The sequence below is a fragment of the Lycorma delicatula genome, chromosome 11 (assembly GCF_047948215.1).
Source record: "Lycorma delicatula isolate Av1 chromosome 11, ASM4794821v1, whole genome shotgun sequence".
In the NCBI taxonomy this organism is placed as follows: Eukaryota; Metazoa; Arthropoda; class Insecta; order Hemiptera; family Fulgoridae; genus Lycorma; species Lycorma delicatula.
In genome coordinates this window covers 17,079,874-17,107,286 of record NC_134465.1, presented here as the reverse complement: position 1 = coordinate 17,107,286, position 27,413 = coordinate 17,079,874, and the positions used below count along the sequence as shown (strand labels likewise).

Below are 27,413 nucleotides of genomic sequence, written 5' to 3'. Positions count from 1 at the left end.
AAACGCATTCAAAAACTTTTTGAGTTTTTCAAAAATGTATGGGAGAGGGGTTGTTAAAAATCTGGAGTTAAGCTTCCATCACCCCTAACGCATAGACAAAAGATCAATTGGTAGGTAAGGATTTTCAAATACAGCCTATTTTGATGACAAATTGCCTGTAATATTGTCAAAAAACACATTTTTTTATGTTGCAATACAAAAACTTTGTTAAATGACTTATAAATGCATAAAATTTATTATAAAATATCTAGAGAATTTAATTTTGTGACACTATGTGAATCACTTGCAGATACGTTTAAAATGTTGGGATGAATCTGCTATTATATAAAACAAAGACACTAGGTGATCAGATTAACTAGGGATCAAAATAAATAACAGGTAATGTTATTTATTTTGACCTTTGAAAAAATTAAGTTATGTATGTAGTTAGATTGACTCTCCGATAATGAAAGTCAGTCTGACTTAAATGTTGAATATTGTTACTGTAAACATAGAAGAATACTATGTTAATTTTATTAGTTCATTTATATGGTTCATCAAATGTAAGTTGATAAATTTATTTATTAATATTATTAAATTAGTATAAGTTACCTATGATTGTTAAAGATTAAAATTTTAAAGATATATTTTTTATCTTACTTGATACATCTGTTATTAAAGACATAGAATTATAAGTATGTTATGAATATTTCTTATGTTAATGTTGTAATTTAAATAAATATATATATATATATATATATATATGTTGTTATTTTGTATTCAGTTATTAATCTTATTTGATGTCTATGAAAAATATTTATTTTAATTTACCAAAAGTTAGAGTTTTTTGAAAGTAATTTTGAGAATATTCTGCTATTTAATGATTTATCATTTTCTTCATTGTTCGCCGAGAACATGTAGATATAAATATTTACATATTAAAAAACAAAATAAAAAAAAAAATTTTATTAAAGTTTTTTAAGTTTTAAGAGTTCAAGAAGTTCAACACTGAGTAATCCAGCTTGTAAGTCATAATAAAAAAAAAACTACTTGGTAGTTAATTTATTAATATTAATGATAATCAGTCACATATATAGTGGTTATTATATTTTAAAGATATACTTTTTAAAACTATAATGTACTTAAATTTTTTTCTCCTTCTGGTAAGTAAATGCCAATGTCCAATTCAGCAACCCTAATTTCTTTTATTTTCTTTTTATGATAATAAATAAATTTTGTGGCAGATGATTACCCAAATCAGAACATATATATATTTGCTCTAGAAGGTGCACATCTTCTAGTGCAAATGAGACAGCTTGCATGGTAAGTGAAATTTTCTTCCCCACAATTGCCTGTTGCATACCTGTAAAAATATATAGCAAATAATAAATATCCATAATGTTTTTCTTTTCATCTAATTATTAGATGATTTAAGCAAACATGTGGCCCATTGAGAATTAAGAAATTGAGGTTGTCTACACAACTTGCGAAGTTGTTGAATTTTTGGGTCTTAGAAGAAAAGTAAAATTGTTTCTCTATAAAGATAAGTTAAGGAGAGCAATTAACAATGAAAAAGGATGAGCCGGCCAACATTTTAAATATATTAAATCATTCATGAACAGTTCAAGTTGTTTGTCCTTTTACAGGAAATACTATTTTTATGGATGCTGAAGTTCTTTTCAAAGATCTGGAAGAGTGCACTGGTATCATTAGTTTTCAAAAATGATGATTTACATGATATAAGAAATTATAAACCTATGTCAGAGCTCAATTGAGTCTTTGAAAAAGTTGTTTACATAAACTTTTATGAGATTTTATGCAATTTTATTGATTCGTGCTGTAGTTTCATGGTCTGAAGAGCTACAGTTACAGACCTGAATGAAATGATCTCATTTGTGGCCTCCAAAATTGAGAATAGAGGTTAGGTTGATGTTATATATTTTGATTTTAGGAAAGTGTTTGACATACTGCAGCACAGCATACTGTTGAGTCAGTTGGTCATGAACAGAATCACTGATTGTATGTTAATATGGTTCCATAGACTGACCTAACTAATCTATGGCAAGGTGGTTGGGGAAGTTTCTAAATGTTATTTGGCTACTTCTGGGGTTTCACAAGGTTCAAGTTCTTGCACTTTTATTTAATATCATTGGAAAAGATAGTCAGTCTAATATCTTACTGTTTGCTAATGGTCTGAAACTTCTTATAAAAGTAAACTGTGACCATTATTTTGTTGTGCTGCAGAACGATACTGGTAAGATACATAGATGGTTTATTACAAATCATAAGCCATTAAGTCTAGACAAGAGTAAAGTTATAATCTTTTCTTAAAAAATTGTGGTAATTATGTGTCAGTATATCTCTCATGAAATTATATGTTGTGAGGAGGTAGTATTTGACTTAGGTGTAAACTATGTGCAATTCTTTACAAATTGTGTTAATAAGATTTCTATCAAACCCAGGCTAGTGTTTTGGTTTAGTCACCACTTCTAGTCAGAAAATATCATCTTGGAGCTACCCCTAAACATTGTTTATCTAGTACTTGAATTTATCTCTGTATCTATGATTCGGAATTACAAGAAATATGAAACCAGCAATAATAACTGAAGTTATTATTGGACTGAAGTCCAATTGAAGTTCTATTCAAAAGCATTTGTTAATATACTCTATTTAATTAACAGTTTATGAAGATATGATTGAATTACAAAACTTTTGCAAGCTTAGAATTCTAAATCGTTGTACATAGTAAGCAAGGGTACAAAGAAATTTAATATTAAAAATGAGAAATTCAATTTGACAAAATACAAAAAAAATTAATAAATAAACTTTATTTATGGCTGGAGGGTGCAATAAAAGTAAGTTTGCTTAACTAATTACAACATTTAATTATTAGGTAATTACGTTAATAAAGAGAACACATACGATTTTACACCTTTACTTAACAAAGTCTATAAATGTTTAAAATTACCGATTTTGAGATTTTAAACATTTATAGAAGTTGTTAAGTCCTTTCTTAACAGTTATTTTATTTTTATGTAGTAATCTATCAAAATACATCCCAGTTATTTTGGGATGATAGATCTATATATATATATATCCTATATATCCTTAGCTATATATCCTTATAGCTAGGGTTTTAAGGGACTTTTTCATCCACAAAATTTCATGAGATCGTGTGAGCATTGGCTTGTTTTGATTTTAGCACAGTATTTATGCGTATTGAAAACTATTGCATCTGTCTGAGAATGTAAGGTTTTAAAAGGTTAGTTGTAAAGATATTTTGTTAACAATTTTAAGGTTAAAATTACTTTACCTAATATACTTTAAAAAATTGCTTACAATTTTATTTTATTATTTTTTTTTTTTATAAATTATTTGATAATTTATCATTAGAGAGTTTTATTGGGTACGTAAACTTAAATTGTGTCTTGCGTTGTAGTAATGTTTTTATATTTTTTTAAGAGTTACATCATTTCGTTGTTAGATCGACTAACAAAGTGTAAATTAAGTTATGCGAAGGAATCGCTAATAAACTGATCTGTAAACTGTAACTTGTGTTTGGCTTTGAGATTTATGGAGTGTGGAGCCCGTATAATTGTTTGTATTACGATTTGTTAAAATTATTATGTAGTTACCTTTGCTAAAGTTCCTATTATGCACACAATAATTTCTTGAATTTGAAGTAATGGTTTTTCATTCGAAAATTTTCAAATGAGTGATTCTGGAAGTGTGGGATTCAATTTTAAGCAGGGTATATAATGATGCAAGGAACAAAAGGAGGATATCTCCATCAACAATATTATTGGAATATATGGTAGTAAAACTATTACAATTTTTAAAAGGGTTTATCTAAAAAGTTACTTTAAGTGGAATTGGATTGCTTACAGGATTAAGCAAGCAATAATCCTGTAACCTTTCACTTGTACTTGGCGACAGGGTGAGTAGTTTTACAACTTTCTAACAAGTAAAATTAGTATTATTTGACAGAAGGTATGCAAATTTTTCCTTTTTCTGCTTTGTTTTAGATTTTCAAAATATCTCGACGAAGAAATCGTCATGGTATTTCTATTTTACTCCTTCGGCATCGGCTGACCAGCTTTATATTTGGAGTCATTGTTGGCTCTGTTGTTTTATACTATTACACATTTTTTTGAGCAACATGGTAAGTAATAAATATATTTGTGTAAAAGTAATATCTTTCTCAAAACGTCTATTTTAAATTTATAGCATTTATAATGTATCAGATAAATTTTTTGGTATATATATTGATATATTTATTACAGTTCAGGTAAAAATAAAACTCTGCGTGCTTTTTTTACTTCCCTGGGCATAAATCATTTTAATGATTCCTCTGTGTAGAAGTTTTTTTTACTTTAATAATATTGTAATGTTTCTTTCACTATATTGCCAGCGAACATATTCCTCTGAGATGTTCTTATTTTAACAAACCAAATAGTGAAACTCAGAGGGGGAAAGAAAGGACAGGGATGTTTGGTGGATGAGTTATGGTTTTCCACTAGTATAATTTCAAAGAGAGGCATTGGTTTGTGAAATGTAAGCATATGTCTTCTTGAATGCAAACTACCAATTATTAATTTATTTTAATATGTTATCATTAGATTGAGGTAAATGTTTACAGTTTCCCTCCTGCCTCTAAACTCTTTGTTATTAAGGTATATTAATTTAAACTTAGTATGAAGAACAAAAGAATGTTTGTTTTAAGTCAGAAACTCAAAAATATAATTAATCTTAAAAGTATTCTCAGAAGATTCTGAATTATCTGTCTGTTGGAGGCTTTTTTTGTCTGCTACTGTTGGTCAGAACTGAGCTGCCAATTGTTTTAAACAGGACATGGATTTGCAATCTGTAGTTCAGATTGAGTCTATGGAACATGAATTTGATCAGATCGCCAAATAAATAAATGGTGCTTTTGGTTAGATACATTTACATGAACTTCATGCCATATTCTTTCTATCACTTGCATTTGAGCCCCAGTGTCTGAATTAACAAAGTGGTTAACTGTTAAGCAGGGGAGCAGAAAATGTTCAGACCCCTGAAATTTTCCCCAAACACAATTTTTTTGGTCAGAAATTTCTCCAAAACTTTGTTACATTTTACCGACCAATTTATTGTATGTGATCAGTTATAAAAAGAGAAGTAATAGAAATACATGGGTTGCAGACATTCAATTTATTCAAATAATATAGAAATACTAGCTTGATCTTTAGTTCTTGATTTTTCATTTGGGTGTTATTTACTAAATGATTTCCAAGTTTATCGCATCTACTGTGTCAGTCACAAAGTGCACAATTTACATCTTTCTTACTTTTAAATGTCAATATAGTTAATTAATGTACAATTATGATATTTTATACTTACTATACTGTATATTGTGTATATCAATTAACACTATTAAAAGTTACGTAACTACTTTACTATTAAAAGAAAACAATACTAATGAAAACAAAGAAGCACTATTGCTTACCCAAAAGCAACTAAATGAATAGTGCAGTAGAGAGGAGACGAGACACTCACGCTTGCAAACACTGGTGACCACAATGCATCTTTTCAGAAATGTATCATCCCTTGCCTGTCGCGATTTGAGTTTATGAGTCATTGCTCACCAGGAATGACATTGCTACCTTTGTTCTCATTATGCCTAATAGTCAGTAGGATGACTGTTTCTTCTCAAAACTTGTTAAAAGATCAATTATTCTAGTTAATAATTGTAAAATTGATGTGAATACATCAGTTGATATTTACATTGTGGTTTCTATTTTTAATGACTGGTAAAAATTTCCGTGAAATTTCCCCTGAACCACGTTCACGTGTTCGGACATATTCTGCTCCTCTGCTGTTAGGTAGTTGTAAATTTCAGATTGCAAACAATTGTCGACCTCCAACAGCCACTAATGTTAATAGTGCAGGGAAAAATATACTGTTTGATTATTAATAATAAAGTTTCACTTCTGCAAGTTGAAACAAAGAAACAGTTTTTATTGCGACATACATTATCTTCAAAGATCCAGCCACAATCACTGAATATTCCTTTAAAACAACATGCACACAAACTTGTGTTGGTGTCAACACATGTTGGATTAGCTATATGAATCTTGTTACACAAGAAATCTTGACTTGGTGGTATTACTGTAATCCAAAACACTTCAAATCGACAAACCTTTGTTTTAGTTAAATTTTGATGGAAAAACAAATATTTTTATTTTGGGAGATTGTTTTATCACACTTTTATAACTTTTCTGACAAGAATCAACAGTAATAATTCTTTTGTGACAAACAATTCCCTTTCTTCTTTTAATGTCATTTGACTTCTGCAATCCAGACATTTCTTAGATTTTGATAAAACACTGTGGTCATACAAAAACCTATATAAGGATTCACTATCTTCTGATAAAACAGTAAACTGTGATAATGTAAACTCACATTTACAGCACAAGAAAGCCTGATCATGTGAACATAAAAAAGCCATAACTGCAACATGATTTTTGAGTATCGACCTTCCAACCTTTGATAAGCAGGTTACCTGATAGTTCTCGTGACTTGTTCTTTATTGTTTGTAAACCGTTTTTTCAAAATCAAAGTGCTTAAAGACAGAGTGGGTATAGTAAATAATTAACTAGATTGAAAATACTGAAACCAAAAATGTGTTATTTGACTCAGGACTGGAATTCATATTTCTCCCCAAAACTTGCCCAAGAAAGCTTGAGCAATATTCATGTTGGTTGATATATTACTTTTTGAACATATTTTATATTTATTTTTATAAAATTTACTTCTTATTGTGAGTAGTAAATTTGAGTAAATAAGTATACAATTTGCTTACTAGATGATGTTACATCTACTTTTATACTATTTGTATGTTACATCTACTAAATCTTGATGCAGCTTGTACAATTCAGAATTCTTTTACTATTAAAAAAAATATTTTTTTATTTGAAAGACTTTTTATAGTTAACATATCATAGTGTATCCTGCATTAAGTTCCTGCAGAAATAATTAGTTAAAACTATAAATATTCTGTTTAATAGCACCATAATTTTCAACTTAACATGTGTCTAGTGTTAAAATTAAACATTTCATTGAATTATTTATTCTTCATGCATTAGCTATATAATTTTTCCCAAGAAAGAGAGTGAGTTTTTTTTAATTTGACCGTCATTTCATTATAAAGCCTTCAATTGTGTAAAAGTCATAATTTTATCTCAAATTTCCATATCTGCAATTTCCAATATATCACCAGTATCACGTTCATTACATAAATTTTACAAGACTGGCTATGCGAGGTTTGGTTGATAAATTTTATACATATGTGCATAGCATGGGAATGAAAAGAGATATTGGAATGAGATAAAAAATGAATAAAAGTACAATACTTTAGTTACAAAATGCAGTATTTATTTTTAAATATAATCCCCATTTACACTGATACACTTTTCCCAGTGTGTGACACGTTTTTGCATTCTGTCACTGAAAAATTCTGGTGGTCTTTCTCAGATCAAAGTGGCGACAGCTTCCTTCACCTCATCATCACTGGTACTTATTGTGAAATTCTCTGCTGCTGTGTGAAATAGGTAATTTATTTATTTTTAATAAAACTGTAAATGGTGATGGTTACTTAATCCAATCATTTATTAAACTGAAGGAGAAAAATGAAAGAGTAGTGTTTTCAGGAAGCTTACAATATCTGTCATACTGTATTGCAAGAATTTTTTGTTCTATCTTTGATTTAAAAAGATTTATGTCAGTCGAATATTTCTGGACTTCATACCAACCGGATTTTTGCTAATGAGTTTAGTGTTTCAAGACAATACTCATATAATGGCAAACTGAAAACTAATTCTGAACATGATTTTTGAAGCAACAGTAGATAAAATTTCAAGTGTGGTTGAAAATTAGATGAAATTGGGAATAATCTGATTGAGATTAAAGAAAAGACTTATATAATTTATTGTGAAATAAAAAAAAAATTTAAGATTTGAGTTGTGAAAAATTAAAGTGTACATTATAAAAATTTGTTTTTTGTTGTTTTTGAAACATTCTTTAGATATATCAGTTTTGAATGTTTATATGGTGGATTAAAGTTTTACAGAAAACTATAGAAGTTAATCAATTGTGTTGCCGCTCTTCCAATTGGAAAGTAAATCCAGCAACAATGAAAAGGAAAAAATAATTTTTTTTAATCCTTCAATTTTTTATGATAATGTGTGATCATAAAGATATAAGTATTTTGTGTACATAAAGTAAGTAAAATTATATTTTGTATGCATAAATTAAATCAGATAATTTTGTATTAATTATAATTATAATAAAAAACAGTGATATTATATTCTCTCATTCCAGAGAGCTCAAATGCAGACATTCTGTATCACTTACTTCCTTTCCTTGATAATTCGGGATTATAATTTTTAATAAATATAGAACACACTTATGATAGTAAAAGAATACTTTTATTTCTCGATGTAATCCCCTGCTACATTTATACAGTTATCCCAGCATTTCACTAGTACCTGGGTACCTGCAGGTAGAAAGATTTGTTGTTAGGTCGCAATCAAGATAGGACTGACTGCTTCACACCTCATTGTTACTGTTGAAATGCTAGTCTCCTAGGAAAAATTTCAAGGACCCAAACAGGTGAAAATTGCTGGGAGCGAGGTCTGAACTGTACGGTGGGGGTGTGCCAATAACTCCCACCCAAGATCATATTATGTGGTGGGCTGTATGGAGACGTGCATTCTCCTGCAGAAACAGAATGCCTTTAGTGATCGCACCAGGTTGTTTTTTGGTGAGAGCATTGTGCACATCTTGAAGAACTTTGCAGTAGTATTCAATATTAATATTAGCTCCACGAGGTAGGAAATTGACGTGAATGATGCCATTTTTATCCCAAAAAAACTAAGGCCATAACTTTGCCTGCAGAGGCAATTATTGAAAATTTTTTGGATGCATGCGTCCTTTGCTCTGATGCATGTTTCGATTCCGGGTTGAAATGATAGACCCGCACTTCATCGCAGGTCAGTTCATCTCAGAGCGAGAAAAAACTGGCCTTCTTTGTCAAAACATTGCTTTAATTCTTTGCAGATTTGCAGTCTTCTTCGCCGGTTGAAGGTAGTAAGTTGTCTTGGTACCCAATGTGCACTAAACTTCAGATGATCGTGAATGATTTTGTTTACAGTTCCCACAGATGTTTTTATTGCTTCTGCAATTTGCTGACAAGTTACCTGTCGATTATCAAGGATCAGTTCTTTCATTCGCTGAATGTTCATGGGAATGACTACTAGGCTTCGAACCACCTCGATCTGGATTATCGCTCACTGGTGTATGACCTTGTTTAAAACATTTGCACCACTCACGTGTTTTACTGCGACTAAGAGCCTCATCACTGTACTGTGCAGAGAGTTGCGGATAAATCTCACCAGGTTTTATGTTTTCTTTCATGAGAAATTTCATTCAACGCCTGTTCCACATATCTATTCACTACATTGAACGCCATGTTCTTTAAAATTGACTGTTGTTGTTGTTTCATGGTAGCGCGCCATACGGTAATAGCTGACACTTGTACCTTATGTGTACAACCAACAGAATGCGCAGGAATTTCAATCTATACTCTAGTCGAACAAAAGTTCTGGATTGACGTTAACGCCCTCGTAGTTTACTGCCTTAACAATAGCTCTGTTATTGATTTTTTTTGCTATTTATTGCATAAAGCTTTGTGTATACCAGTATTTGTGTATTATGTTATTTAGTTAATTTATAAACAGTTGGCTTTCTAATAAATAATTAAATTATTTTATATGACTAAACCATTATATCTTCATTTAAAGCAAACATTGAACTGTAGATATTGTAAGGGTTTGTATATGTGTTGTGTGCTGTGGATGTAGATGCGTGTTTTATGTTCGTGATTTTGCTTAGTGAGGATACTCATGTGAAGTAGCTGCTTTTATATTGGTCTAGAAATCATGTCTGGAGTGGATACCTTGTGTATAAAATGTTTGTTTAATTCAGTTTTGTATATTTCACTTCAACATTTTAATATCTTATAGTTAAGATATAAATTAATATGAATAAATTAACATTTGTTCTTAGTATTCAATTTTTATTAATGTCAAATGCAGTGCGCTAAAATTCTTAAAAATAAAACGTACTTATTAATTCATAAATTGATGTAAATGAATAAATCAGGTTATAAATATATAAAGTAAGTAAATATATTAAATATATAAATAATTGAAGTATTATAATATAAAGTAAATAATTTATTTACATTAATAATAATTTATACCTTTAAATAATAAAATTAATGAAATAGCTTGGTAAACAACCTCAAACAGTGACATAAACATAACCTCTGCTAACAACACAAGTGAGCAGTGTTATATTGAAAAAACTTGAGATGTGATGCGATCCTTGTTTTAAAAAAAATGCAATGATAAAGAAAAGGACTAACATATATATATATTAGGTAATTTAATATTTTTGTAGAAAATTACATAAAATTGGGAGGAAGTGGCCTATTATATTAACAGACAACACAATAATTTCCATTACTTTTGGTTTAATTTACTCTTTATTATTTTAGTTTCATTAATTTTTGATAAAATGCTACATTATTTTGTAATAGTTTGTAAATTTTTTTTGTGTAACTGCATTGTTATTGTATGTTAAAATAGGAAGCCGAAGTACCAAAATGTGAAGTCATCCATGTTGCGATTGTTTCTGCAGGATATAATTCTAGTAGATCTGTTGTTACATTTATTAAGTCTATATTATTTTATAGAAAGAATCCACTTCATTTTCATTTAATCGCTGATTCTGTTGCTCAAGTGATATTGCAGACATTAGTGGAGTGTACCGCAAGGTTGGACAATATTTTGTGTAAATTATAGTTAGTATATATTCATTATTATTTGTTTGTATCCCTGCAATTTCTTTTAATGATGGACCTTGAAATCATCCCAAAATATGACTTGTAACTGTTTAAGTCTGATGTGATGGTATTGTAACTACCATAAGTGCCTTAAATGGTCTTTTTTGAACTTTTTTATTAAAATATTTGTAACTTACTATTTTTATTGATTAGTTCACGGATTGCTCTTTTTTATAAATTATTAATGACTGCTTTTAAATTTTGTTGGCAGAGTGGTATTATTTCATCTTTCAGAAGGTTTGATTCCGAGGTTTGGCATTCTTCTCATGTTACAGAATTTATTTCTTAACGTAAATGAAAGTAAATGGTATTTAAGTAAATAAGGTAAGTTATATTTGGTGAAGGCTTGTAATTACTGAAGAGGGAATAAATATTTTTGAAGTTATTTTTCCAGAATACCATTTTAGAGCTAATTATCCAGCTCTTTTATTAGTAGCATTATTGACGAAGAACTTTGTAATGAGGTCCAAAATAATCTTGAAGAATGATGTTCATGCAATTTGAGAGCAAGCCATTAGTAGTCTTTAAATTTTTTTAATGTACAATTTAATTGTATATTTATTAATTTAAATTCATTAAATATTGTTTTTTAAAGTGATAGACTTTCTGAAATTATTAATTATTTTCTAGTAATATTTTTTATAGATATACATAAAAGAATTTTGTCATGTTTTACTTTTTTTTGTTAATTTCTGTAATTAATTATGAGGGTTGTTCAAAAGGTTCTCAGCCGCATAAGAAACCATAAAATTTTTCAGAACTTTTTATTTATTTTCAACTTGAAATTTAATATATTTAGACTAACAACTTTCTAACTTTTTAAAATATCCTCAGTATAATGTGAATCGTTCAACTCCACAAAAAAACCTGTTCTCAGGTTTGACCTTATCATTTGAAATGAATCTTCATCTGGTGAGCCAGGTTTCAGCAGAGGAAGTAATTTAAAAAATCACAGTTATTTCTTTTAAGTAATGAGTAGGACATTTGTCTGAGATACTTTTGAATCAGATTTGAATCGTTGTACTAGTACAATTAATGTTATTTAAAATTGAATATCTATATTGCAATGTGTATTCTAGTATGCATAAAAGTTGCCACTTTGGATTTGTACTATGTAAATTGTAATATTGATATTGAGGTAATAGCCTAATCTTAAAATCATTGGAAATCTAAATTTATTGTGATATTTAAACCTGTTTGTTTCAGTTGAGATGAGCTTTTATTTAGCTGATAATGTTGTACCAGATGTTTCATGGATACCTAAAAACATTATTCTGGTGTATATGGTTTAATGAAATTAACGTTACCAAAGGTATTACCGCAGTCGTTACCAAAAGTTATTGTATTAGATACAGATGTTACATTTGCAACTGACATAGCCGAGTTATGGAAATTATTCTCTAAATTACAACACAAACAGGTAAATAGGTAAATATTTTTACTGGTTATCTCTTATTATAAGCTATTTATTATTCCTGTATGGTATTGTCACTGCTTTTCATTCAGAAGGTTCTAGGTTTGAATTCCAATTGGGATTGGTATTTTTCATACTCAATAAAACTTATCTATCTTAAAGTGACTATAATTGGACTTAAGCTTGTTGTTGCTTTGAAAATAAATAAATAAGTTGTGATTATAGGTCTTTGAAATCAAACTCTTAAACGTTAATAGTTTTGGTTAAAAATTATAGAAATTTTTCCTTTGGTAGGAATTTTTTTTCTTTATTTGCAAGTTTTTAATTATAAAATGCAGTCTGTAAGGAAATTAAAAGAACTATATTATGAAAATGATGTGTACGTTTATGTGTGGTAATGATTTTTATAGAATAGAGGCAAAAGCAAAAATAAATACACAGTACTAAGCTAAATCTCATACAGTTATATAAAAAAATGGGGAATTCAAAGTTAAAAAGGTTGAAAAGGCCATTCTTTTGATATCAAAACAGGATATTTACTGATGTTTATGTTGAGTTCAATATGTGAAGTTTGAAGTATTTATTTTTTTTGTGTAATTCTCAAAAATTATAAAGCAATCTGATGGAGAAGTATGAAATAATTAATAAATTAAACATGAAAATAATTATGTAATGAAGTGAAGTATGAAATAATTCCAATAAATTAAAATAATATGATAAGAAATATCAACTTTTGATAAAACTAGATTTTTCTGCCTTCTTGGCCTTTATCCAGCTCATGAGTTGACAGATGAATCATATGTTATCATTTTAGCAACTTCTTTAACCATTACTCTGCCATCATTCCCAACTTTATCATTGCTCTTGCTTATGTGCTCCCTCACAATGTCTGTTCATCATTTCCTGGGTCTACTAGTTAATCTCTTTTCTGCTACCTCCTATTTAACATTCTTCTCGCCACTTTATCATCTCATTAAGACATACAAATTGTCTTTCTTTCTTTACACTTTTTAGTTCTCTTTTTCAAATTTTCTCTCCCTTATCTTTTTTATGCTTTCTGTGCTCATTACTCTTTCTAGCCATAAACTAAGACTATGATTATTATTCTCCACAGTAATATTTTACTTGACAGATGGTAATGAATTCAGAATTTTCATGTCATCATTACTAATAGTAGTGTATTGAACTCTTAATTTATATTTTAAATTGAATTTTGCTATGGTAGGAGAAGGAATTTACTGTGATATTTTCTTTATTAAAATAACATTACTATTTTTATCGTTTGTTTATGGAAGAGATTTAAATATTAACTATAGATGTGGAAGTTAAAATTACTCAAATGACAGCTTGTATTAAGATTTTTAGATTTTGCATTTGTTTAATTAGCACTTTTCACTCTTGACCCTTGCGTGGAATTGAACCTGTGTCATTGAGGCAGTTGAAAGAAAAGAGTAGGGAGTAACATCAAATTGGTGGTTAAAAAAGGAAACAATTGTTGTTTATATAATTTGCACTTAACTGTAAAATACCGTATGAAATTAGAATTTTATCATAAGTAGGCAATTCATATATTTATGAAATTTAAACAATGTATTAAAAATAATGATGATCAGAACACAAAAAAGTTCTTATACTCTGGTTGTTCAAATAATTAAAATATATTCAGTGTAATAAGACTTAGATAAGAATTAACTAATTGTAATAAATCTGATTCACAGTATTTAATTTCGTAGTATACATTTGAGAACTTTTGAACAGCATTATTATACTATGTACTTACGTGTACTGCATTATAATTGCAAATCATGGGCAGCTCTGCTATGTAAAGTGCCTTTTTTATGGAAACAGAAACAAATTTTTGATCGCCCTGCATAAATTTTGACTTGAAGAGCAGAAAAATAATACAGATTTGAATGATGTTATTTTTAAGCAATAGTGATGTTGATTTAATTAAAAGTTTTTCTTGTATCTAAAAATTGTTTAGTTTACTGAAATTTTCTGTGTTATTAAATACAGTATAAGTAGAAAAATTGATTTTGAAGATTTTTGTTAAAATCAAATTGTTTTTCTACAAATAATTTTACTTAATAATTGATAAAATTGTATTCAATTAAATTAATTTTTCATTTACATAAAATTTAACATTTTTAATAATGAAAGTTCAAAAGTAAAAAACAGTTTTTGAGATGGAGCCCACCATTCTACCCCTCTTTCTAACTATCCCACCCATAATGTAATGGTTCGATCATTTCTATGCTCTTACATATGCTCTTATGTCCTCCAAGTGCTTCTTTTTACTTAAGATACCTTAGTTTATATGATTAGTTTATATATTATCTTGTTATAACTGTATTATAAGTTCTACCACATATTTCAAGTTGTAATTTTTTCTTTGGTTTAGTTTCTTGATATTTTTTAAGTAAACTTTGTATTTGTTTGTGCTGGGTTTTATTCAAGAGGAAGTTAAACACAAAATAATAAAATACTTTTGACTCCTTTCTAATCAGAATAAATCAAGTTTACACAGCAGCCATTTTCACAATATGTAAAACTAACAAATTTGTTTAAAAACTTACTCAATAAATTAACATCAAATATGCAATATCCATCCCCTGATCCTTTAGAACTTCTGTAACAATCTAAATTCAGTTTCTTTTTCGAAGACCTACTGGGGGCTATTTACATCTATCTGGTGGCAGCTGATTTGTTGTAATTGATAGATCTTTTACAAAATTAAATTTGAGAAAAATTAAAGAATTTCTTGCTGGTGTAACAAATAGCTTCCATCTGTCTTTAATTTCTTTAATACAACTAGATTGTCACATCCTGTTATAAGATCAACATAAAAGTTGTTCTTTAATATTCTTTCGAAGAAAGAATATTAAAGAACATTAATTTTTTCTTTGGTTTAGTTTCTTGATATTTTTTAAGTAAACTTTGTATTTGTTTATGCTGGGTTTTATTCAAGAGGAAAGATTCTTGTAGACTTCTTTTTAGATTCTAATTTCCTTTAAACTTAAAAGCTGTTGTTTTCTTTAAAAGTGTCTTTAACACAGTTTTTTCATTTTTTTTAAAGTTTGTTGTGTTTTGATCGAACTTTAGTAAGTTTTAGTTAAGGAGCAAAATATAAAAGATGCACTTCTATCAGAGATTATAATAGATTTTTTTTTTTAAGCACCAGGTATTTGCTAAGTTTCTGATTTTATATTGTTAAAAAAATTTATTTTTTTATTTAACCGTTTTAGATAATAAGCTGGCTAATATTAAAGAATGCATGAGAGCCTAATCATTATGGAAGTATCATATGGGTACATGATTGATATTGTGATAGAAATATCATATGGGTACATGATTGATATTGTGATACATCTTTCCATAGAATTTTCATTCACTTTCAGTATTAACCGTAATAGCTAGTTTAGACATATTATTTTTAGCTGTGAGAAGAGTTGAATGTGTGTTAAGGTAAAGTTTTTCTGTATTATTTATTTTTTGTTTCTTTATCTATTTTATACAAGATTTGTTTGCTATATTAAATATTTTTAGGGCAACTGTCATTTAACACTGTTTAATGGGTTGTCCCTCTGTGTTCTGCATTGATATTTTTTCCTCAACATATTTCTACATATAAACTCATTTATCATGGTATCATTTTAATAACTTTTCATACATATTATTGTAATGTTCTGTTTAGAAAACATTTTTTTAATAGCGGTGTAGTAAAAATATGCTTTTGAGATATTCTATGATTTTTAACTTCAGAGGATGAGATGAATGACAAGTAGCTGAATGACAAAAGCAAAATTCTTTTTTCATTAGTAAATTTCTTCGTAAGTGGTTGACAACCATCCTTGAATCATTCGAGGATTGCAATTGTTAATGGTGTTTGATGTAGTAAATAATTGTTGAATTGTAAGCAAACTGTAACCATGTTTATTAACTTAAACAAATACATTATGTTGTCTGATGATAGCTGTTGAAATATGTAAATAAATTACAAATGTTCACTTATAGACAAGATTCAATTTGATTTGAATATAAAACACAACACGATTATAATAATTGAACATGTTAAAGAATTGCTACATACGAATAAATTGACGTCGCATGTTGCTGTAATGAGTGGAGAAAGCAAACTGAACATAGAAGCAGAACACCCTAGTGGTCAGTAAGAAAACTAATGGTTTTAACTGCCATCACCTTAACAAGATTTTAAGTTTTTATTCTAATCTTAACAACAGGTTAGAATCAACAATGTCCAATGAGCATAATAACAGCTGTATACAATATATATTTGATTGAATAGCAGTGCACTCTGGTGTTTGTGTCAATAACTATCTGATGAAAACAAAAGGTGGTAATTTAAAATTGATGAGATCACAAACAAGAGTATCTTAATGTTTACAGTGGATAGCGATTCTGGTCCACCCAATATAAAAATTACTGTTTCATGAAATAATATTGATTTAAGTATATTTTTGTCTGTAAATATAATAAATAAGTAAAATCAGTGGATATTAAATTAGCAGATTTAAAGGTTTAATTACTAAATAATTAATGTAAATGTTTTATTATATAAGTACACATTAAATGAAGTATGCAAAAAGATTTAACTAGTTCGTAGATATTATTTTAAGGGACTTTAATAGATAATATTGCTTCTGTAAAATGAGATCGTTTAGTTCAGTTTTAAGAAAATTGGCAGAATATATTTTAGATTGTTTGGTAATTTATTGAAAATAAAACTGAAGCTTTATTCCATAAATGTAAGAAAAAGTATTATTTTATGTTATAAGAAAAAGTATTATTTTATGTAATAAGAAAATCTGGTTTGATGCAAATGATTATAGTAATTTTTGGAAATAAGCAATCCAGTTTTTTTTTAATAGAAATTTTTTTTATTCATCAATATTGCATATTCTATAATTGCATAGAAAGTTAGAATTTTTAATTTACTAAAAAGTAAGGTTGTTTAGATTTTCAATGCCCCTCTTATATTAATAACAATTTTAATAGTCTCAAGAGAAGTGTTAGACTGCTAAAGTAAATTAACTTTATATTTTTTTAATTGTTTATATAAATCATGTTTATTCTTTATAATTACTTAAGTATTCGTGTTAATATTGGAAGAAAAAATCTGACAACAAAGTTGTAATACTTTCCTAGTATTGGTTATTTATTTTTATACAGTGGAAAGATAATGATACATAAAAAATTACTTAAGATTTATTTTTTGGGGATTGGAGTAATTTATGATGAAGTTTCATTATAGAATTATTTTATATTGTGTTTAAATAAACCAAAAAAAATTAAAATAACTTAAAAAATCAGTATGTTTTATTTTCTGCTCTCCCATTACCAAAATCACCTTCCTAGAAAACCTTTTGATTTTTTTACGTTTACTATGTTAAATGGAAGAAACTAAAAAAATTCCACTGGAAAATATACAACTAATAAAAAGTTATCTAAGATTTCTTTTTTGTGAGTGGGAGAGTGAATTATGAGGAAATTTTATATATTTATTAAGAGTTTATTTAATAAAATTAACAATTTAAATAAATAAAAAAAACTATTTTTTAACTTTTGATCAACTCCCCCATTCCCAATTTTCCCCCAAAGTATTCGTTTTTGGGTCCCTTGCATTACTATTATGCCTAGGAACATGTAACAAAAATTTTAGTTAAAAAATATAGAATAAAAAAAAATTAACTTTTTTTGTTTTTTTGAGGGAGGGGAAATTTTGGGGAAAAATCTTTTTAAAAATGGTAAGGTAAGAGTTACCTTACCGGCCTCCGTAGCGCGAGTGGTAGCGTCTCGGCCTTTCACCCGGAGGTCCCGGGTTCGAATCCCGGTCAGGCATGGCATTTTTCACACACGCTACAAATCATTCATCTCTCATCCTCTGTACAGTAATGCTTAACTGCGGCCCCGGAGGTTAAAAAAAAAAAAAAGGAAGAGTGCACATGTGTACTGCACTTAATATAAAGTGGGGGTAATGTTTGCCAAATTTTGAAAAAATTGACCCCCCCAAACCTCCCTCCCACCTTCTGGAGTTGCAAAATTTTACCAACAAATTGTCCCATATAAATGAGTACAAAATTTCATCAAAATGGTTTATGCAGTTAAACTTTATTAAGCTTCAAACATGTCAACATACGTCTGTATGAACATCATCCCTCACTTTTTTTTGGAGTCTGACCCAGAGACTCCTTCTTACAGTATAGTTCTTTCCTTACAGCATAGTTCTGTAGCTATGATGCCAGGAAAGTAATATATGCAAGTCATTCAGAAAGTAACTAATTTTTAATTATAACAAATTTAAAATATTATGATTTGAAAAATATTTCTTTGGTATTTAAACAATTTTTTAAAAAAATTTCCTAGATGGTCACCATTTAAATTAAATATATCATATTTCTAGTTTTTCTTCTTCCTTCATTATATAAAATAAAAACTGCTAGACAGACACTTTGTGACAACATTTTGATTTCATAATCACTTCCAAATGGCAGTCTTAGAAGATGCTTCCGAATGATTATAGTTTACTTGATTTTGTAGAATTTCCTGAATAATGGGACTAAATTGATTTGTGTTTACTGGAATTAATTGTATAATGGAGGTTTCATTAATAGTAATCATCTAGCAAAATATTTCTCACTTTCTTGCTTATATTAATCAAGATTTATTAGTGCTACTTCCATTCCCTTTTACTTCTCTTCCTAAAACAGTAATTCATGAACCTATTTAACACAGATTTTGTTTGAATTCAAGCTGTGCACCTACATAATGTAGAAAAGGTATTGAAATGTGAGGAAATGAACTATGGAATGCATCAATAGTCAGAATATATATATATTTTTTTGCTGTAGTTTATCAGTTAAACAGGTGGTTGGCAGAATCTTTATCATAAACAGTTGATCATTCTTTATTGCACATAATGCAGATTTTTATCTCAGGCTATTTATTTAAAAACTTGACTCTGTGCCTATTTGATAATAGACTAATCTTATTTGATTATAGACTTTAAAGGCTAATTTTTTCTTGCATTTACAAACTCAGATTTCATATTTTGTTGGTTTTTAATTTTTCCTACTTTTATAAATTAGAAAAACAACATTAATAATTTATTTATAATCACAAAACTCAGCTGAAATTGAGCTAAGTTATGGGAGCTAACAGCTGGAGTTTTTGGTGGGAGGTCACCCATGTTAAGAGTTACTTAAAAATGTTCTTTTCTTTCTCAATGATCCTCATTAATGTTTTTGATATTTTTTTCTTGCTTAGGGGAAATAAAGAAAAAGAAAATATAAATCTTGTTAGTATTTTATGGAAGTGCAATTTTTAAAGCTATTTATTTAATTAGGTTGAAATATTCAGGTTTTCATTTGACAGATAGCCAGTAAAATAATTTATTATTGAGAATGATATTTCGGTCACCTTTGTTTATAAGTATTTTTCAGTTCATGTGATATGAAACTGAGAAACTTAAACGGAGGTATCTGAGATGAATATATAACATTTATTCTGCCCAGGATGCAAGTGATTGCTACCAGGACTTAGAAGGAGCTTCATTACATTCTAAAAGGAAGATATTATATTAAGATTATGTATTGCTTGTTCTTCATTATGTCAATTTTTGCTGGACTGGAAAAAAAAACTTATTCTGTAGTATTTCTTGTATTAGTTAAAAAAAAGAAACAAAAGTAATCCAGAAATCAGTTTTATTAAAGTAAATCCTAACTTCATTACCTTATAAAATTTGTATATAAATCACTATTTTTGAAAAACTTAAGAAACACTGAATATATCCACAATTTTATGTAATTGGTTGTTATTTGCTCTGTAATATTTTAATACCTCATGTAAAGATAAAAAAATATTTATGTTCTCTTTAGGAAAAATATATTTTGTAGTTTATTTAAAATTAGACATATTTTTTTTTTTTAAATGAATTAATTTATACTGTAGTTTTTTTTAGTGAAAACCTTTCTTTGGAAAAAATCAACACATATACAGATTTCATTTGCTCTCAGTTAATTTTTTCCCTAAAATAAATTTATATGATTCTGTTTGTTATTGTTCTCTTCTATTTAGCAACACTCTACCATCTTTAAAAGATCTGAACTGAACTGTACCTGTAATATCTGAACTTACTTCATCTTTTGATAAATCTCTTCTTTTTTGTTAAATTATCTTTTACTGAAATTTTATGTTTGTTTTAGGTACAATACTGGTGTAATTTTACTTGATTTAAATAAATTACGTGAATTAGGTTGGGGTCAGATGTGGCGTCTTATTGCAGAAAAAGATTTAATGACCCATTATACAACTAGTCTTGCCGATCAAGATATATTCAATGCAATTATTAAACAGCATCCTTATTTAGTTATTGATTTACCTTGCCAATGGAATGTACAATTAAGTGACGCAGTGAATTATGTTATACTAAAGTAACTGATCTTAAGGTAATGTGCAAATTTTCATTTTATATATATATATATAGGATGAAAATCCCTTTCTATAGCATATACATATATTTCATATTTTTTTATTTATTTTGAACTGATTTGATGCTCATATCCGTAAATTTCTCTCATGTCTCAATCTCTTACCATCAGTATACATCTGACATTCTACATTTTCAGTTATCTATTCTATATTTTTCAATATTAGTCTTAATAATTTACAGTTTTAACTGTATGAATTTCTTTCCAAAACTATATTAACTAATTATGGAACCTATAATATATGGTTCACTAACTTTGTAATTATTTTTAAAAGTTTTACCATAAACTATTCTTATTTCTTGTTCATTTTAAAATGTAATCATTTCATATTCTATCAGTGTAGATAATTTTCAATATTCCTCTCAGATACATTTCAAAAGCTTCAAATTTTTTTTTCCTCGCTTACATATGTTTTGTTTTGTTTTCACTGCAACATAAAATATTTTTAAGAATTATTAATTCTTAAAAAAAAAGAAAGTTTCTATTATACATAAAAAATTTCTATAGTTGTACTAGTTTGCTTTTGATATCTCCTTTACTTTGTTCATCCTTTGCGATTTTACTAATTGTTTGACTAAAGTTCTGCAACTTCTGATCTTCTGTCTGTATGTATTTGTACATATATATATTTTTAACTTCATATACATCTTTCTGTAATATTTTATTAACTTTGTTTTGAATTGAATGTTTCTCTCAGAAATGAATTTATTGTTTTTCTTCTTTTTTTATATAATTTAATTATATTTGATATTAAAAAGGTAATAATATCAAATAAAGGTAATAATATCAAACATTAAAAGTAATTAAATCAAACATTAAAGGTAATAATATCCATAATCTGTCTGATTATGGTACGTATTAACTCCAATATTATTTGCTGCGTTTATTATAGACTACATTTGTTATTTTTCCTGAATCAAATGTTCTTTTACATATCACCATACCATGCCCATTGAAATTTAGTTATTTCCTGCTCAGAAACAGCAACTTTAATTGGTAATTTTTAGACCTCAGATACTTTTCATGCATCATAACCACTAGACTGGGACAGATTTAAAAGTAATAAATTTCATTTTAATGAAGATTAGTTTAAAGCATTAGTTTGAACAGGAATCGGTGAATTTTTTTCAGTATAGTAAAATTAATTGTGTAGGTTTTATTAATTGTCATTGTTAGTAAACTAATGATAGTAACACCTTAAAACATATGGTCTTTTATAAAAAGTGTTGTCTTAAAACAAAATACATATTTTTATAAAAACATTAGTTTAATAAGTATTTGTATTTGCTAGCTTATAACGTTAATAAAATTGAGACTAAGTTGAGATCATGTTGATTTATTTAATTTTGTTCAGGAAGAAATGAAAACTGATATTTTAATCTAGAGTGACACACTTTAAGAATTTTTCTTAATTTTGTTATTTATGAATGGGGTTGAATAAATAAGGTGTCATTTTCTTTGTCATAAAACGCTTAATGTTTTTATAACATTTGAATAAATTAGTATAAATCATTTTGAACATCTATTGTAAAGTTATTAAAGGTAATTTGAATATTGTTGTGTAAGTATTTTATTAAAGTTAATATTTTTGTAATAAATTCACATCGTCTAACAAAGGGGTTGCATCCTTTTTGAAATGCCCGTTATTATAATAGTTCATAATTTTTCTGTTCAAAATTTATTTCTTTGATTGATTATCAATTAATTATAATTTTTTTTCTTATTTTTAGGTTACACATTGGAACTCACCAAAAAAATTGAAAGTTAAAAAAAAACATGTTGAATTCTTTAGAAATTTATATCTTACATTTTTAGAATATGACGGAAATTTATTACGAAGAGAGCTTTTTGGGTAAGTATTGTTATATATATTATTAACTTTATTTATTTATTTTTATTGATTAAGAATAGTGAAGTATAATTTAGATTATTTTTTTCTTTCTATGCTGTGAAGAAAATATAAGTTTCATAATATCATGAATTAAAAATTAAAATAAGAATTCATTATCTGTTCTTAAAAAAACTTATTAATATTTTTATTTTGATGTTTTACTATGTGATTAATTTTAGAAAAATGGCATCTTTTTAAATGCACAGAATTTTATAAGGAATCTAGCATTCTGTTTAGCAGAAAGAAAAATTGGAACAGATAATTCTCATTGACTATCACAATTCTAACAACTGTATAATAATATATTGTCTCATTATTCTATTCCTTGATATCTGTCTCATTATTTAATTGTTAGAATTTGTAGAAGTTGAAAAGCAGTGAAGATAAACTATCTTATGTCTTTTTACTTATTTTGCATTGGAGATTTCTTTTCCTGGTGTTCTTCTATCAAAGTAGGTAATCCTTTTAGAAAATTATAAGTAACTCTTCTTTAAGTGTAGTTTGTATTTCGGTTAAAATTTTACTCAACTCCACCTTTATTCATTTAAATATTTATTTGTGTTACAGATGTAATAATACTAGAACTACTTTAAAGGAACGTGAATTAAGTAAGCTAAGAGAAAAATCCTCAACTCTTTTTTTCATTTTAAAACTTTACATTTTGCTTAAACTATAGATACAAAGAATTTTTTTAAATACCTCATTTTTAAACTTGTCTTGCGCTTCACATAATTTGTTTCTGATATTTTAGGAACAAGTTCCAGTCAGTGTAAATAGAGTATAACCCTGTTTAACAGGACTAGATGAGACTGGACATTGTCTGGATGAACAAAAGTCCAGATAATCCGGAAATGTATAATATACATACATTACAGCTTACTGAAATCACTGCAGTAGTAATGTTAGATGTTGAAACTTAAAATCAACTTTGTACATATTAAAAAATAATTTATAGTGATTGGGGTGGAATTTGTGAAATACAAATTCAAACTTTAATTACAGCTACGTCAGTGTTTATTTACTTTAACCTTTTCAGATCAGGAAGCCAGTAATGTGGCTCTGTGCGGTGACAGTTTTAAAACGCTGTTACAAAAACATTTTATATGGGATCTAAGTCGGTTATATTTTTTTATATTCACAAAGAAATCAGTTTTATTATACAATTTGAACTATAGTTATACGAATTAAAATGTTTTATTTGGACAAGAAAGAATATGACCATTTTTTTCTCAGAAATGTGCTTGTGTGTGTGTGTGTGACTGGTGTATTATAATTGCTATGAGGGTTACGGATTTATTTATTATTTACAAAACTAGCTTATTATATCAGCAACATAACGATGTATTGAAATACATAATAAGTTATGTTATACGGCACACACAAAAAAAAAAGGAATTTGTGGTCATAAATGTGTCACTTTTATTTGAGGCCTAATAAATCTTTTCTGACAAAAGATATCGGCATCAATGAAACACATACCGATTCGTAATGAATAACAGTATACAGTAAAAATAGTTTTTTGTCAATCCGAATAGCCTTTTAAGTGGAGGGGATTTTTATAAAACGTAGTTTTTACTGAATCTCTTTCTTTATACTAACATATGTTACTTTATTGTGTGAGTGAGTACGAGTGAACTGCAGTAAGTAACTTACTATCGCAAACCGGCGTTCCGTTGGTAATATATTATTTCATTATTTTTTTCAAAATTACATCGGTTTTTTTTTATTCAGTGCGATTTTTTTCACATATTGGGCGTTTTTTTTAAATTTGTGATTTTTTTTTATTTGCCGTAATTTTTTTTTTTATCGAGACAATGAATGACGAACAGATTAGGTTTGCTCTTGACGAAGAACTTTCAGATTATGACGAAAATGACAGTGACGACCTTGAGGGCTTGGATGACATCAAAAATACTGAAATTAGGAGTAACGATTTTTCGGAACCGCATCTCCTGAATTTTAGTAGCGACGATGATGATCCAGGTCATTCGATTAGTGATACTGACACGGAACAGAAAATAAATGTAGCCGGTTCAGTTCTACATCCACATGCTGAAGGAAACGGTAATATATTTCATGAAATCCATTATCGTTCTCCAGTGCAGTTGGATGTTGAAATGCAACCAGCTGTTGAATTTCCTCTCCAAGATGAGGAACTTGACACGGCGGAGTTACAAGAAAATCCAACTGACCGGGCCCAAAATGACGAAACAGTTACAGATGACGAAGGTTACGAGTTGGAAGGTCGTCTGCCGGTTCTTGGAAATCCCTGGTTAGTTTGTACTGATAGGTGTAAATATGACACACTAAACAGTTTGCCTTTTACGGGTCCGGAACCAGGTGCATTTGTAAAGAATCCCGACCTTTTGGCTAAATCCGCTCCTCATAAGAGAGGTCGGCCTAAGAAGCGTCGTAGGAATTTACACAATGTGCCTGAATATATTCCTGATCCCCGTATTCATGGGCAGACGCCGTTTGCCGTATCTATGTTGTTTTTTGGGGCTATCCTTGAAAAAGTAACATCACAAACTAATTTGTATTTTCAAAGCCGTAGACCTGATAGGCCATTACCTAAGGACAGAATTCAAGGTGACGTTAGTCTTGCCCAGATGAAACGTTTCTTTGCAATCATCCTGGAAATGGGTCATACTGTAAGACACACTTTACAAGAATACTGGTCGACTGACGAGGTTTCCCATTTCGCTTGGTTTGGGAATACATTACCGAGAACTGTCTTTCTTCATATTTTGAAGTATTTACACTTCACTAACCAGGATCCACCGATAGAATCAGAAATGCAAACTGGTAACTATGACCGTCTCTGGAGAGTACGCGAAATATTTTAAATTGCTCGTCAGAAATCTCGTGAACTCTGTAATCCACGACAACAAATTGTAGTTGATGAGGTTTTATGCGCCTACAAGGGTAGAGTCTTGTTTCGGCAGTATATACCTAGTAAACGAAAGCGCTTTGGGATAAAGGTTTACAGACTTTTCGATAATTCTGGGTACACATTCGATATGAATGTATATCTCGGGAGACAACGAGAGGAACAAAATGTAAACGAAAAAATTACTGAACGTACAGTTATCGATCTAATTGCAGGTTATGAAAATTGTGGATATCATTTGTATATGGAAAATTTTTTTTCATCCCTGCAATTATATCGACGACTGAAAGATGTGGGAATTCTAGCTTGTGGAACAGCTCGATCCAATCGTGCTGGAATGCCAGCTGAATTCACACGAAACAGACGTAAACAATTAGGTTTGACCAGACACCGGTTAGCCTGTCGTACGACACTGGATGGAATATCTTGTATTCTATTCAATGACAAGCGAATGGTAACACTTCTGTCTTCTATTCATGGGCCTGCTGAAGAGGGTAAATACAGTGTAACAATTCACGGTACAGAAAATGTCGTGAGACCTGTAATGATTGTAGATTACAATAATTGTATGGGGGCTGTTGATCAATCTTATCTTCTGTCTTCAAGCTATTACTTACATAGGCGCATGACAAAATGGACGAAAAAACTTTTTTTCCACATTTTTGACATGCTCTTTTTCCACATTTTTGATATGCTTCTTGTCAATGCTTATACGGCTTACAATAAATAATAAATAATACGGCAATAAGATGGAGAAGAACCAATCCTTCTGATGGTTTCGAAATGAGGTTTTGAAAGGGCTTGTTTCATCATCTCCTACGAGATTTTCTGCACGAGGATCTTATGTAAGAAATCGTGAATTTTTACGTCTTGAAAGTTGTGAAGCAAGACATTTTCCTAAACGTGAGGGAACAAACAGTTTTAGACAATGCGTTGTGTGCTCGGCAAACGGCATTCGCGTAAGATCAGTCTGGAGGTGTGTGGCTTGTGAGGTACCACTCTGTTTAGATGGATGCTTTCTCGTGTATCACACACGCCAAAATATCACCAACTAGGGGTAAGAGCTTTTTATTTATAAATTTATTACTTCATTTTATTTGTTTAGGTTATTTATTATTTTTCATCTATTTCATTCTTTTGTTTTTTTGGGGAATCTCCCATATTGCGATTTATATGTTGGTGTAAAAACTAGTGCGCGCTCGTAATTTCTTATTTTATATATTATATATATATAATATATATTACGATTTTATATACATAGTAACATAAAAAATAACTGTTGTTTGTACCGAATAGCTTGTAATTACTGGGGTAATTATTATGCGTTTCATGAACTCTATTGCCCCCCCCCCCCGTGGCGTGTAACAGCAATACTCTGTTGTAAAAAAAGTTTTTTTACGTAATAAATGCTCTAAGGAAGTCTTATAATTTTTAAAATAAATTTTACATTATATGTAACGCTAAGAAAAAATAAATAACTATAAAAATTTCTCGAAACTGATATGCTAATTAATCTGTAATTTATGACACGGGTTTTTCATCATATTTTGCCCAACTTTCAACCGATTTGCTTGAAAGTATTTTTTTTTTAATCAGCAAACTATGTTTCATAAACACAAATCAAAAAAAAAAAAATTTCGCTAATAAAAAACGCGGTAGAAATGCGCAAAAAAAATTCTGCAATTAAATTATCGTAATTTTTGTACGGTTTCAATTTTTTTGTTGTTACAGGCATAAAAAATATCCAATCGTAAGGTTTTTTTTTTTGTCAGAATCTGTTAAATCTC

At 28.7% G+C, this 27,413-nt stretch overlaps 1 pseudogene; it reads left to right on the top strand.

The window, feature by feature from the left end:
• LOC142332471 (xylosyl- and glucuronyltransferase LARGE2s pseudogene) overlaps positions 1-23,412 on the top strand; it is a 39,924-nt pseudogene extending 16,512 nt beyond the window's left edge.
• The last annotated feature ends 4,001 nt before the right edge of the window (positions 23,413-27,413 follow it).